Source organism: Pteropus alecto, unplaced genomic scaffold, assembly GCF_000325575.1.
Source record: "Pteropus alecto unplaced genomic scaffold, ASM32557v1 scaffold398, whole genome shotgun sequence".
NCBI classification, from domain to species: Eukaryota; Metazoa; Chordata; class Mammalia; order Chiroptera; family Pteropodidae; genus Pteropus; species Pteropus alecto.
Window position 1 is genome coordinate 2,399,788 of NW_006442497.1, and position 13,242 is coordinate 2,413,029.

General features: G+C 41.9%; 1 protein-coding gene across 1 annotated transcript in view; it reads left to right on the forward strand.

Moving 5' to 3' along the window:
- Positions 1-10,020: 10,020 nt before the first annotated feature.
- Positions 10,021-13,242, forward strand: part of SCIMP (SLP adaptor and CSK interacting membrane protein) — a 22,761-nt gene continuing 19,539 nt past the window's right edge. Inside the window, exon 1 of the mRNA XM_006922237.3 lies at positions 10,021-10,134. The gene's annotated coding sequence lies outside the window, so the exon portion shown is untranslated. The remainder of the gene's footprint in view (positions 10,135-13,242) is intronic.

The window sequence follows — 13,242 nt, forward strand, 5'->3', positions numbered from 1 at the left end:
GCTGTTTTTCCAGAAAGAAGATTTATTATATAAAGGTCTCTCTTTAGCCTGCTACAAAGAAGGTGCTTTTCTTTTGGTTTCCAGTAGGTGGCGTATGAGCCTCTTGGATCCCTGCTTTATATAAAGCCTAAATAATGTTTGTTTTTTTCTTTCTTGTAGAAATTTAATCACACTCGCTACTCTCAGTTTCAATCCCTGTCAATGTTAGCAAACAGTTTCCGTAGTATTTTCTCAGATTCTCCTGGGGCTCCGTGGTGATTGGTCTCAGAGGGTTGGGGGAGGGGCCCTCTGGGAGGGAGTTGGGGGCTGCGGCTCAGCCTTGATTTTGCAACCGCGGCCGGTAAAAATCAACTGTTGTTTCTCTGCAGTCCCAACCGACTTCTCTGCTTTCTGCCTTGATGACTGGGCCCTGCTGCCGGCTGCGTAGAAGTCCAGGCACTTCCAGGCAGAGTTGTTCAGAGAAGTTGCTGTACCTTCACCCCTTCACCCGCTCCTGTAAGAAGCTCCGGTGGCTGCGAGAGGCAGCTTCTTTATTTCTCCTAGTCCACCTCCCGACACCCAGGGTTCTGACCTGTGGTAGTTTTTATTCACAGATCTCATGCTCAGACGTGCTGGTGTGCAGTCTGGGTGTTTTTTGTTGAGTTTTAGATGTTCAGCTTATTGTTTCAAGGGGAGAGATCTGAGGACATCTCTCACTCTGCCATGTTTCCTAGCTCTGTAATTTTCAACATGCAGGTCTTGCACATCTTTGTTGGATATCTCCCTAAGTATTTGATATCTTCATGTTACTGTACATGGTATTTTTAAAATTTTCAATATCTGATGGATCACTGCTAGTATATAGAAATACAGCATAGTTTTGTGTTATATCTTGCAACATTATTAAACTCATTTCTTAATTTTAGTACTGTTTTTGGTCATTCTACAGAATTTTCCACATAACTAATCATATCCTCTGTAACTAAATATAGTTTTACTTTTTTCTTTCCAGTCTGGACTCCTTTCTTTTCTTTCTCTATTTTATTGTGCTGAATAAAACTTCCAGTACAATGCCCAATCTGAGTGGTAAAAGCAGACATTGTTGCTTCAATCCTGATTACAGGGCTAAAGTATTCAGTCTGGTGTTAGCTGTAGGTTTTTCATAAATGCCCTTTTTCGAGTTGAGAAGAGATTTTTTAAATTTAAAAAATCTTTTATATTTATCTACATATTTACCATTCCCTGGTTTTTCTTGCCTTTGTATAGATCCAGAATTTATCTGGTATTTTTTTTTTTCTTACTGAAAGACTTTAACTATTTGGTTCAGCTAATAATATATTGTCTAAGTGAACATGTCTCAGGTTTGGTGGGGGATTTTTTTGTTTGTTTTTTTTAGTAAGATACTTTCACTGGGTATGAAATCCTAGATTGATTTTTTTTCCCCTTTTAATTCTTTAAAAATGCTGCTCCACTATCTTCTGGATCACACTGTCTTCATGAAAAATATGTAAGTGGATCCACTTTAAAATGGAGTCAGAACAGCCATCCCAGAGGAAATGCTTTGTATACCTTACTCCTCAAACCTTCAGAATGTTAAAAATGGGCAAAATTCCCTTTAGGCTGGGCCTAAAGCAACTTTGTATTCCAAACAACTGTTTTTCATGACTAGGGACTGAAAATTAAAGACATTCTTTAGAATCTGCATTACTATGTTAGCTTATCTTCACTTATAGGAATTCCTTCCATTTATGTAAATTTTCTCTTTATTGCTACTTTTAAGTAGTTTGATTATGATATACCTTGGTGTAGTTTTCTTGATGTTTCTTGTGCTTTGATTCTTAGAACTTCTTGGATCTGTGAGTTTATAGTTTTCATTGATTTTTTTTTCAAAGTATCCATTATTTCTTTGAATATTTTTCTATACCTCCTCCTTTTAGATCTCCAGTTACATGTATACTTGTGGGATGCCTTGAAGTTCTCCCACACTCAATATTCATTTGTTTTGTTCCCTCCACATTTCATTATAATTTCTCTTACTGTATCAAGTTCACTAATATTCTATAGTGTCTAATCTGCTGTAAATTTCAGGGTATTTTTTTTAATCTTTAGAAGTTTGATTTGGTTCATATATATCTTCTATGTCTCTACTTATCATGCTTTTGTCCACTAATTCTGTCATCTCTGCCATTTCTGGGTTCATTTCCACTGATTGATTTTTCTCTCCATTATGAGTTATAGTTTCTGGAATTATTGAATGCTTGGTAATTTTTCATCAAGGGATATTATTTTAGATAGAGTCAAAGCCTCTCTGAGGAGGTGACATAGATTGGAGACTGAATATTAAAAAGCAGTAAGCAGCCTTTTTAATCTTTTTTTAAAAATTTTTTTATTATAGTAACATTGGTTTTAAAAATCCAGTAAGTTTCAGGGGTACAATTTATCGGTAAGGCATATATATGGCATATATATATATAGAGAGAGATAGATATAGATAAAAATATAGATGATAGATATAGATATAGATATACAATCATTGTATAGTCTTTTTAATCTTGACCAACACTTGTAAGAATATGTATCTCATTTTAAATTGCATTTCCCTGATTACTGATGAGGCTAAGTATCCTTCTAAGTTTATTGGCCATTTGAATTTTAAAAAGAAGAAATTCATGTGTCCTTTGCCCATTTTTCCCCTATTAGTTTGTGCATTTTGATTTATAAAAGTTTTTTATACATTAAGGAAAATAACTCTTCTTGGTGTGTAGTGCAGATATTTTTCACAATTTGTCTTTTGTCTTTCAAATTTGTAGCATAGTCAGTTGTTCCCTATGCCTGGAATACAGCTCATTCTTATTCTCTGTTACTCCAATCTCCCTTACCCCACTCCGTTTTTCCCTAAAATGCTTATTACTGTAATCCTTTTGTGATTGTCTCTGTTTAGAATTAATTGTGATGTGTGAAGTATGACTCTGATTTTTCCAATGGATTTTCTCCCCTCCCCTTAGCTCCTGGAAACCACCATTCTACTTTCTCTATGAATTTGACTTCTCTAGATTCCTTATATAAGTAGAATCATACAATATTTTTCCTTTTTTGACTGGTTTATTTCACCTAGCATAATGTCCTCCAGGTTCATCCCCGTTCTACCATGTGTCAGAATTTTCTTCCTTTTTAAGGCTCAATATTATTCTTTTATATGTATGCACCATATTTTGTTTATCCACTCATCCATCAATGGACACTCGGGTTGTTTACACTTTGGGGCTATTGCGAATAATGCTACTGTGAATATGAGTATACAAATATCTCTTTGAGATCCTGCTTTTAATTCTTTGGAGTATATACTTGGAAATATAGTTGGCAGATAATATGGTAGTTTAATTTTTAATTTTTGAGAAACTGCCATACTGTTTTCCGCAGCAGCTGCATCATTTTACATGCCCACCACCAGTGTATAAGGATTCTAATTTCTCCACATCCTCGCCAATGCTTATTAGTAAGCATTCTAATGGGTGTGAGGTGGTATCTCACAGTGATTTTGATTTGCATTTCCCTAAATGATTACCAAAGTTGTGCATATTTTCATGTGCTGTTGACCATTTGTGTATCTTCTTTAGGGCAATGTCTATTCGTGTCTTTTCTTCATTTTTTCATCGGGTTGTTTGATGTTTTTTGTTGTTGAACCATTGAGTTTTTTATGGTTAGAATTTCAATCTTTGTACAAAGCAAAGTGAAACAATAAAAAGAATAAGAGCGGTGTTTTGTGAGGAGGGTCAGAGAAAGAATTCTGATTAGGATCTCCTTTCCCTGACTGGGTTCTCAGCTCCCCAGGCAGTATTTGCTTTCCTTTGCTCCTCCCCTCCGTCCAGAGTCTTAAAATTCCCATGGTTTTTGTGCATCTCCTGAAGGAGTAGGGTAGGTTAGGTTCTGCCAGACTCCTTTGTCGGTGTGAGAGCCTCTTGTCTGGTTTAAGAATTAGCCAATGTGAGGGTGAAATGCGCCCTCTGGTGGTAAAAGTGAGAATGTTTCCACACTTTCAGCAATTTATCATTCCCTCTGAGAATTTCAAAGAAGTTGGAAGGAGGTAGAAACAGAGTTTAGCTGCGCCAACCAGGCTTCAATTTTATAAGAATCTCTTCAGCTCTGCGGGTACTGAAGTGCTTCCTCACTCGGCTCCACTTGGCTTTGGGGGTGCCAGGGCAGAGGTCACAGGCAGAGCTGTGTTCATTGGGGCTCCAAAATGTCCCATGCCCTCAACCAGGATTTCCCTTCTAAGGTCTGCAATTCCTCCTTCAGGGAATCCCTGGGGTTCCTTGGAGGAAACCCTGTCCTTTCTAGCTCCAGTTGTAGAATGTACATCCCTCTGTTCAGACCCAGCCCTCAGGGGCTCCCTGATGGGCAGGGCCTCCAAAGCAGCACCTGGTCTGAGTGGTCCAGCCTTGGTCAAGCTTCCTGAGTGGCCCAAAGGCCATTCCCCTGCAGCTTTGCCTTCATCTCAAACACTCTGGGCTTCCTGCCCACCAAGGCTCTGGGGTCCAGCCTTATTTTGAGGCTTCTCTTTCTTGGCTGTCCCTGAAGCAAGCCCTCAGGTCTTTCACAGCAGAGTTTCACTGCAAAATTCAGCAGGGACCTAGGCAGTGGGTAACAATTTAATAATTGAAGCTCCGATATCTAGTTCTTGTTGGTCTACAAACTACTATGTTCCTGGTGTTCCTTCTCTCTCAGAAACTCCGTTAGCCTGCTTTTCTTCTTTCTAAATCCTTAGTGTCAATCCCGCCATCCCCCATGCAGAAAAACATTTTTTTTCCCCAGTGGAAAACTGCATTGTCTAAACGCTAGAGGACATTTCTCTGGGTTTTCCAGCCCTAGTAAAGTGTAGACAACTGATAGCAATGCAGAAATTATTCCTGTCTACAAATATAGAAATTCATTCTTATCTTATAGCAGTTGAACTGACTTTCCTCCCAACCCCGCCCACTTCATGGAAAATCCAGTTCTGCTTACATTTGTACATCCACTTCAATATTCCTAATCTGTAAATGTGTTCTTTAGATTGTCTTTAAACCTATTATAACATCTGGCTCCCTCATTCATTAATGAGTAGGAGAAAATCTTTAATGGGTATTCCTTTTTATATCTGCATGAGATTCATGATTTTACCTTTCATTGAAAATTATCTTTTAGCACTAAACTGAGTAATTCCCTGCCCCCAGAAAAGCCCAGTTCTCCAGCACTGAGATGTAAAGGGGTCTATTTTCAGGGTGAACCACAGAGGCAACCTGGTTCCCCTTCACTTGCCCTCTGTCCTCTGGTGGAGACTTCACCTCTGTGTCATGGTCCTCATGGATGTGAGAAAGCTTGCTTTGAAGATTTCTTTATTGTTTTGTTCTAGAACAGTTCAATGATATAGCTCAGGAGACTGGCCATCCACGTACTTGCCAAGAGGTTTGCTTTTGAAGGTTTTGAAAAGGCTTTAGTCTTTTTCAAGAAAAAGTTGCTGCCAGTGTCTGGGAGGGGAAATGGGGAGTTCAGTGTTTAATGGGTACAGAGTTTCAGTTTGGGAAGACGAAAAAGTTCTAGAGAGGGATGGTGGTGATGGATGTACAATAATGAGAATGTACTTAATGCCAATGAGCCGTACACTTAAAAAATGGTTAAAATGGTAAAGTTTTATGTTATATATATGTTACCACAATAAAGAGAGAGAGAGAGTTGCTAATTTGAATACTTTCTGGGTGGGTTCCTGTGGGAAAAACTGAAATTCACAGCTTCTCAGAAACTGAAATTGTGTGTGTGTGTGACTTTTAAAAATAAACCTTCCTCCTCCAACCCTACCCCTTTAGTTCTCAACCAAACAACAAACAGTGACTGTGACCCAACATCTAGAAGGCGCTATGGAATGGAATAGAGAAGACAAAAAGAAGGAACCAACAGTGTGAGGGGAAGACAGGCCGGGCCTGTCAATGTGATATTTATTGTTCCAAAATGATTGTTTTTGTAGCAAATGACAGGCACCTTCCTTGAGCTGCCTTAGCCATACCAAGAAGGTATTGTTGGGAGAATCCTGGAGGTGCTGGAGGCTCCACTGGCTTCTTGTTGCTGCTGCAGCAAATTACCACAAAGTCAGTGGCTTAAAATAACACAGATTTAGTCTCTTACAGTTCTGGATATCAGATGTCTAAAATGGATTGGTACGGCTGGTTCCTCCTGGAAGCTCTAAGGGAGAATCTATTTCCTTGCCTTTTTCAGCTCCTAGAGGCTGCTAGCATCCCTTGGCTCATGGCCCCTTCCTCCATCACTCCATCCTCTTGCTTCTATGGTCACATCACCTACTGCTGACTCTGATCCTCTTGCCTCCTCTTGGGAGGACCTTCGTGATTACTTTGAGCCCACCTGGATCATCCAGGATAATCTCCCCATCTCAGAGTCCTTAACCACATCTGCAGAGTCCCTTTGCCCATGTAAGGTAACATATTAATTGGTTCTGGGGATTGAGGACCTTTCTGTGAAAGCATGCAGATAAGGAAAGGACAGTTAACGCTCTACATACCCTTTCATGGGGAACTTCATCTCCAGGAATGGGGAGGAATAGACAGAGACACCTTTCACACATAAGAGATGGCTGCCTCCTGCTCACTTCCTCCCAAATGTCTACATGCTGACCTTACATGTGGACTGGGAAGATCCCACCTCGGTGACCTCGGGGCAGGGATGGGAGAGAGTGTAGCTGCAATATCTACTTGGGGACAAACAGAGCAACCGTGGTGGGCTTCTTGATGACCCCCCAGTCCTGCCTGAGTGCTTTGGCCTCCCTCTCAGAGCTCTTTAAAGATGAGTCTTTGTGACTTGCAAACACACCCAAACATTCTTAGACAATAAAAAGAAGACAATTTAAATCTCTAAAAATCCCACCAACTTGGAAGTAACCACTAGTTAACATATCAATGTACATCTTTCTCGACATAGATTTAAGTTTACAGCTTTACAAAATTGTTATACTTGCTGCTTTATAATCTTTATTTACTCAAAATGTTGTGATCACTTCTCTATGACAATAAATGTAGAATTACATCTCCATTTCTATTGGTTTTATAGTATTGTACAGAATAATATTTAACTAGTACACAATTGACTATTTAAGTTGCTTTTAATTATTTTTCACTATTGTAAACAATACTACCCTGAACCTCTGCCATTTGTCTAGGTATCTCATTAGGGTAAATTTCTAAATATGGAATTGCTGAGTCAAAGGTATGCTAATTTTATATTTGGATACTATAATGGGTTAAATCGTGTCCCCTCAAAAGACATATTGAAGTCCCTAGTATTATCCCCATTTACTTCCAGTACTTCTATAATTTACTGTTTTAAAATTAAGTCTTTACTAAACCTGGAATGTATTTTCCTGTGAGAAGTGAGATTGAAATCTAGGTGGGTCATTTTTCAAAATGAGTAGACAGTGCCATGAAATGGGTAATCCATGTTTTCCATGCTGCTTTGAAATGCTTCCATTATCATATCCTAAATTTCCAAGGAGGCTATTTCTGAACTCTCTGGTGTGATCACTGTCATAGTTATCCTGATCGTGGTAACCTACTCATTTGTCTTTATCTCCTCTGGGAAAGCACCACAGATGGCCACCCATCTGTACCTTCCATTCTCCTTGACATCCTTAGGGCCCTCTAGCTGCCCAGGCCTACAAGCGGCATTGCAGTTGTACAGAAGAAAAGGTTAAACAGGCCCTAACTTCCTGCCTTCCTCTTGTGGTGGAAAGACAATGATGGAGCCAGGGGAAGAATGTAGGTGGTGAGAAAATGGGCAGGTCCTTATGCCCTGGTGTGGAGTCCTAAACTCTGCTCTTGGGCCCCCTCTACCAACACATTCACTCCCAGTCCGTGGGGACAAAACCCACTGCTGCTCTCCAGACACTCTGGCTTGGTTTATTCACATTCCCATCACTCAGTTAGCTCATACATATCCTTCAAGGCCCAGTTCAAATGCCAGTACAAATACCCTCTTGGCCCTCTCACTTCTGTGCTCCCACGGCACTAACATTCATGGCTTTTAATAGTAATCACTTATGTGCCCTTCTGTCCTAGGGAACATGGGCTCCATTGGGGGCCCCAACTTGCTCAGCTCTAAGTAGAGACCTTTGAGCATAGGGCCTGACACAAAGTGAAGGGCATTGAACCTTGTTCACATTCTATTATGTCTTCACCTGCCTCCTACACCTTGAGAGACTTTCCTGAGGGCAGGTGCTGGCTCAGACTCTTCTCTTTGGCTCTCACACTGCCCAGCACATGGTCAGGCAAAGCAGGCCCTCAAGTTCAATAGAATGAAGCTGCCCTCTTTGGTGTATAGAACTCAATTCTCTCTGTGGATGTCTTTTTTCAGGCAACACATAACTATCAGTCATCTGTTGTGCTCCGGACTATGCTGGGTGCCGTGGTTGGGAGGGTGGTTGAGGAGGCACCCTGTCCCAGCTGGGGAGAGCAGACAATAACAGATGAGAGATTCCATGGCACCAACACTGAATCATCTTAACGTTTATCAGTTGAATTCTTTCACTTTACAAATGAGGAAACTGAGGCTCAGACAGGGGAGGGGTTCATGTAAGAAATTGTTTGCAAACTGAGCCTGACACCTCAGGCTTGGACTTGCTGTGCCAATGCATTGTGGCAAGCAGCAGGTCCATCAAGTTTGCTGTATCACAGCTGAACAGGGTCATCTTGAAGGGTTAATAAAATCATTTATTGGGTAAATCAATGGAACACAAACCAAGGAGTCACCACTTTGGCAGCAGAAGACAAGCTCTACCCACAGAAGCATTTATTCGCCTCTCAAAAGATCATTTAAGATTTGCTTTCAGGGAGGCTTTTGAGCAGCTAAACTCTGGATTGACCCTAATATGACTTTGCAAATGGACAGATCTGAGTTCAAAGTCCTTCCCTCGCTGTGTGGCGTTCATTCATGATGTAACCTCCCAGAGCTTTGGTGTTTTCACCTGTAGAATGGAGATGATAATCTTCCAGATAAGTGAAGATGAGGTGAGCTAAGGAATGGAAAACCCTGTTTTCAGGACTGGTCTCCAGCAGGAACTTAATAATGGGATTCACCAGTTCAGTGGTGTGCTGCCCCTTATATTCATCTCCCAATGCCAAGTCCAGCAACATCCTGCTGGTAGCCTGAAATTGGCCATGGTGGGAGTATTTACATTATAGAAATTAGCAAACACTGTGAATCTTTTTGTTTCCCTAGAGCCAGTTGTTAAACATTCAGCAGACATCCCAGGATATCATCATCATTACCGAGAACAACAACTTGTGAACTCTGGGCAGACCCAGCACACGTCAGTTTGGCTATTTTTACTGACTTGACCGTTCATTTCCTTCAGAGCGGGCAGTTCAACAAAATGGTTGATTGGTTTCATTTTGGTTGATTGGCCCTCATTTTGAGGCTGTGAGACTTCCTGGGAACTCTGTCTCATAGAGTTGCAGGGAAAAACCCAATACAGTCAAAATGGCCAGCTGGACCCATTTCTTGGTGCAGCCTGTTACACACCCTTAGAAACAGGAGCCTTTCCTTAACCACCACCCCCAACCCTCCACTGCAGCAGAAGCTGTGTTTAGCAGCTGCAGGGGTCTCCAGGGTTTTCCAGAGCTGCTCTCCATGTGGGAAGGAGGGTTGGTCGCACATGAGCTGTTTTCTTACCTGGGTCTGCCTCTGGCTGGGAGTCAGGGTCCTCTCACTCCTTTGGAGCTCCAGGAATGCTCAGGGGAGGCTCTTCTGTGGGGTCACCTCCACCTATCCTACACTCTGCCAAGTCTCCACCAGGAGCCTGACTCCTCCTGACTGGTATGGGCCTCTGGTGGGCCTGGTGGGATCACAGGGGCAGCAAGAAGATTCTGGCTCCTGGAAAGCCTCGGGAGTCAGCTTCCCTGGAAAAGGGACCAATTGCCTGGTGACAGCGCCTGGGCCTCTGAGGCCTGTGGGCTGAACAGAAAGGGGAAGTGTGGTCAGGCTGGCACTCACGGCTCTGGGGTGGGTGGAAGGCCTGTGGGTGAGGAACGCTTCTCGTCAGCTGTGCCTAAGTCACGGCATTCAGGACACTGCTGTCCCCTCAGCTGCTCACATCTGGACACTCTTACAGCTCAGGTGAGTACTGGGGTAAATGTCCGTATGAGTGACTGGACTTGGGCTGGGGGATTTTAGCTGGGGCCTTGCTATGACCGCTAGGTGGGACTGGAGAAACACCGGTCTTATAGAGTCCACTCTGCTGGTCACCAGCTGGGTGACCTCTAAATCACTGTACCTCTCTGGGCCTCCATTTCCTCATGTGCGTTGGGGTGATGAAGAAGCCTACATCTCAGGTTGAAATGACATAATGACTGGAAGTGATATGTGTGTGACGCAAAGGGGTTGCTATCACTCTAGATTCTGATGCTGAGTTTTGGTAACTGATATGTGAGAAGACCCTATGGGATAGGGTCTGTTCTGGAGGCAGGGTGGGGTCGAGGTGTTGGCTATGTGAACTTCAGGCTACATCTTGAAGCAGGTGGATGAAAAACCTAGAACACCACCAGCCTAGGTGTCTTTCTCACTGTGTCTCCGGCTTCCGGGGGATTTGTTTACAAATCCTGCCTTCTAGAGGCCTCAGGATCAAGGCATGTCGGGCTGGGGTGAGATCTCCATTGTGTCATCTGCTCTTGCCCTCCAGAAAATTGCTGTGAAGGAGACCTGGGTTCAGCTTTGTCACTTCTACGTCCACCTTCTCACACATCACTTGCCCCTAAAGCCACTCCCTTTTCTGGCCCCTTTGCACGCACCGACCTCTGAGGGAGCAATGAAAGTGGAAATTGCTGAGCCTGAAGAAGACAAGGCCCAGGAGATTCTTTTTCTTTTGGGGGAATCTTTTTTCCTTCTCTGAAGATTGGAAAACTTCAGAGAAATAGGAAAACAATGACCCCAATAGGAAAACAATGACCCTCACAACAACCACAGGAAAGAGTTTGGTTTTTGCTGTCTAATTTTTTTTCCCTAGGTATAGGTATTTTGAAAAGTTATCATTGTTTTACTTTGATGTAAATACATTCTAGAAATAGAAATACAAACTTCACCGCTGTCATCAGAGCCTGGGCATTTCTGTCCCCTCCACCCACTTCTAACACCAGCATTACTGCCAGTGGGCCACTGAGTGACAGGTTTTAAATTATCTGTACTGAGGTGCACATATTTATGCACTTAAGTTTCACTTTTTTGGATTACTTCTTAGGCTAGATTTCTAGAATTTATATTATAGAATCAAATGATAGGACCATTTTAAAAATATACTATTTACATTTAAAAATATACTACCATTTGCTTTAAAAAAAAAATGTTTAATTCAATGTATATGCCAATGGCCATAAGGGAGGATCTGTTTAATCACAACTTTGACGGAATAGGAATTTATCATTATTTTAATTTTTGCTAGCAAATAGATGTAATTCCTAACTGCAGGCAGATAGACATGCCAGGAGAACAATAAACTATAATGAGCCAGCATGTACCAAAAAGGGCATGTTCATTCCACCCTCTCCTTAGTTCTCTAAGATTTATTTATATTCAGCCTTTCACAGTAATGGGAGGATAGAGAGAGGGAGAAAAGAGGCTGGACTCCTTTTAATTACACTGCCCTGCCCTGCCCCAGGCACACTTGGCTTTTAAGTTGCCATCAGCTATCCACAGGGCCATCTCTGGTGCTGACATCAGCCAGGAGGTCAGGTGGAAACTGGCCCTCACTGAGCATGGGCAATGACGGTCTGGAAACTAGAGGTGAGTTCAGGCAAGAACTGCTCATGCTGATTTGCAAGTGTTGGCCTAAATATTATCTACAGTCTCCCAGACTCTTGAGATCTAGGTTGAGAGCAGTTCAAATTCTCATTCCATACCCTGCTGAAGTCCAAGGCCCTCCCCAAGACTTCTGTGGTGTCTCCAGGAGGCTACCCTTTTCCCATGGTTAAAACTGGCTCCAAGCTATGTGGGCAAGCCTCTGTCCCATACTGCACTGACCCAGACGTGAAACTCAGAACCTTTCTTGATTCCCTATAATACCAAAATAAAACCGCTCACCCCAGCATTGGGAGATGCAATAGACTTTACTAAAGTTTGGGCGAAGGGGCCACTAAAGCAGTCCTGTTCTTAAATTGCCATGGCCACTCTGTCCCTGAGCACCTTCCACCAGTCACTTCTCCCACCTTTGTACCATCTGGCTGGCTCCCTTTCCTCTCCTCTTTCCATTCCTTCTCCCCCAGAATTGCAGATCCCCACCCTCACCCAATACCCAGAAGAATTCAAAATTCTCCAGTTCCTCCTAGCAAGCCTCATTCCCTGCCCAGCCAGCTAAGTACTTTAAAGGCAGCTCATTCTATTTTTTACTTTTATTTTTCAATGAGGTATAATTAACACCAATAAAATGCACAGATCTTAAATGTACAGTTCAATACATTTGACAGTTTTATGTATACTCTAACTATTGCCCAAAACAAGATGTAGAATGTTTCCATCACCCCAGAAAGTCCCCTCGTGCCCCTTTCCAATCATGTCTTTTCCTGCCCTATTGCAACCACTATTCCAATTTCTATCACAATTGAGTTTAGTCTGTTATTGAACTTCCTGTAAAGAGACTCATAATCTTTTACTCTTTTACATCTGGTTTCTTTCACTTAATGTTTTCAGGATTCATCTATGTTGTTGTATGTATCAGGAATACATTTGTTAGAATTTCTAAGTAGCATTTTATTGTGTTTATTCATTCTTCCTTCGAATTCCATTCTGTTTTTAACACAGTTTCACATTCTTTAAATACAGCATGCCCAGATGGTCAATATTAAGAATATGAGAGTGAGAAGGGCAGAATGGGGAAATTTTCAATTGAGGGAAAAATTAAAAGAGGAAAAAAGCTGAAATTAATTTTAATAATACATTTTTACTTAACCCAATAGGTCCAAAATATTATCAGTTCAATATGTAATCGATATAAACATTCATTAATGAGATCTTTTACGCTCTTCTTTCCACACTAAGTCTTTGAAATCTAGTGCTCGTTTTGCACTTAACATCTCAGCTCCCACTAGCCACCTGATTCACAATAAGTGCTCTTTAGAATAGCCTCATGGGGGCGGTGGCTGCTGTCTTGGACAAGGCAAGCCTTAGCTAAGGAAATCTGTGTCCAAGGCCACGCAGCCCTTAATAGCAGAAAGCAAGAAGCTGGATTATAATTCA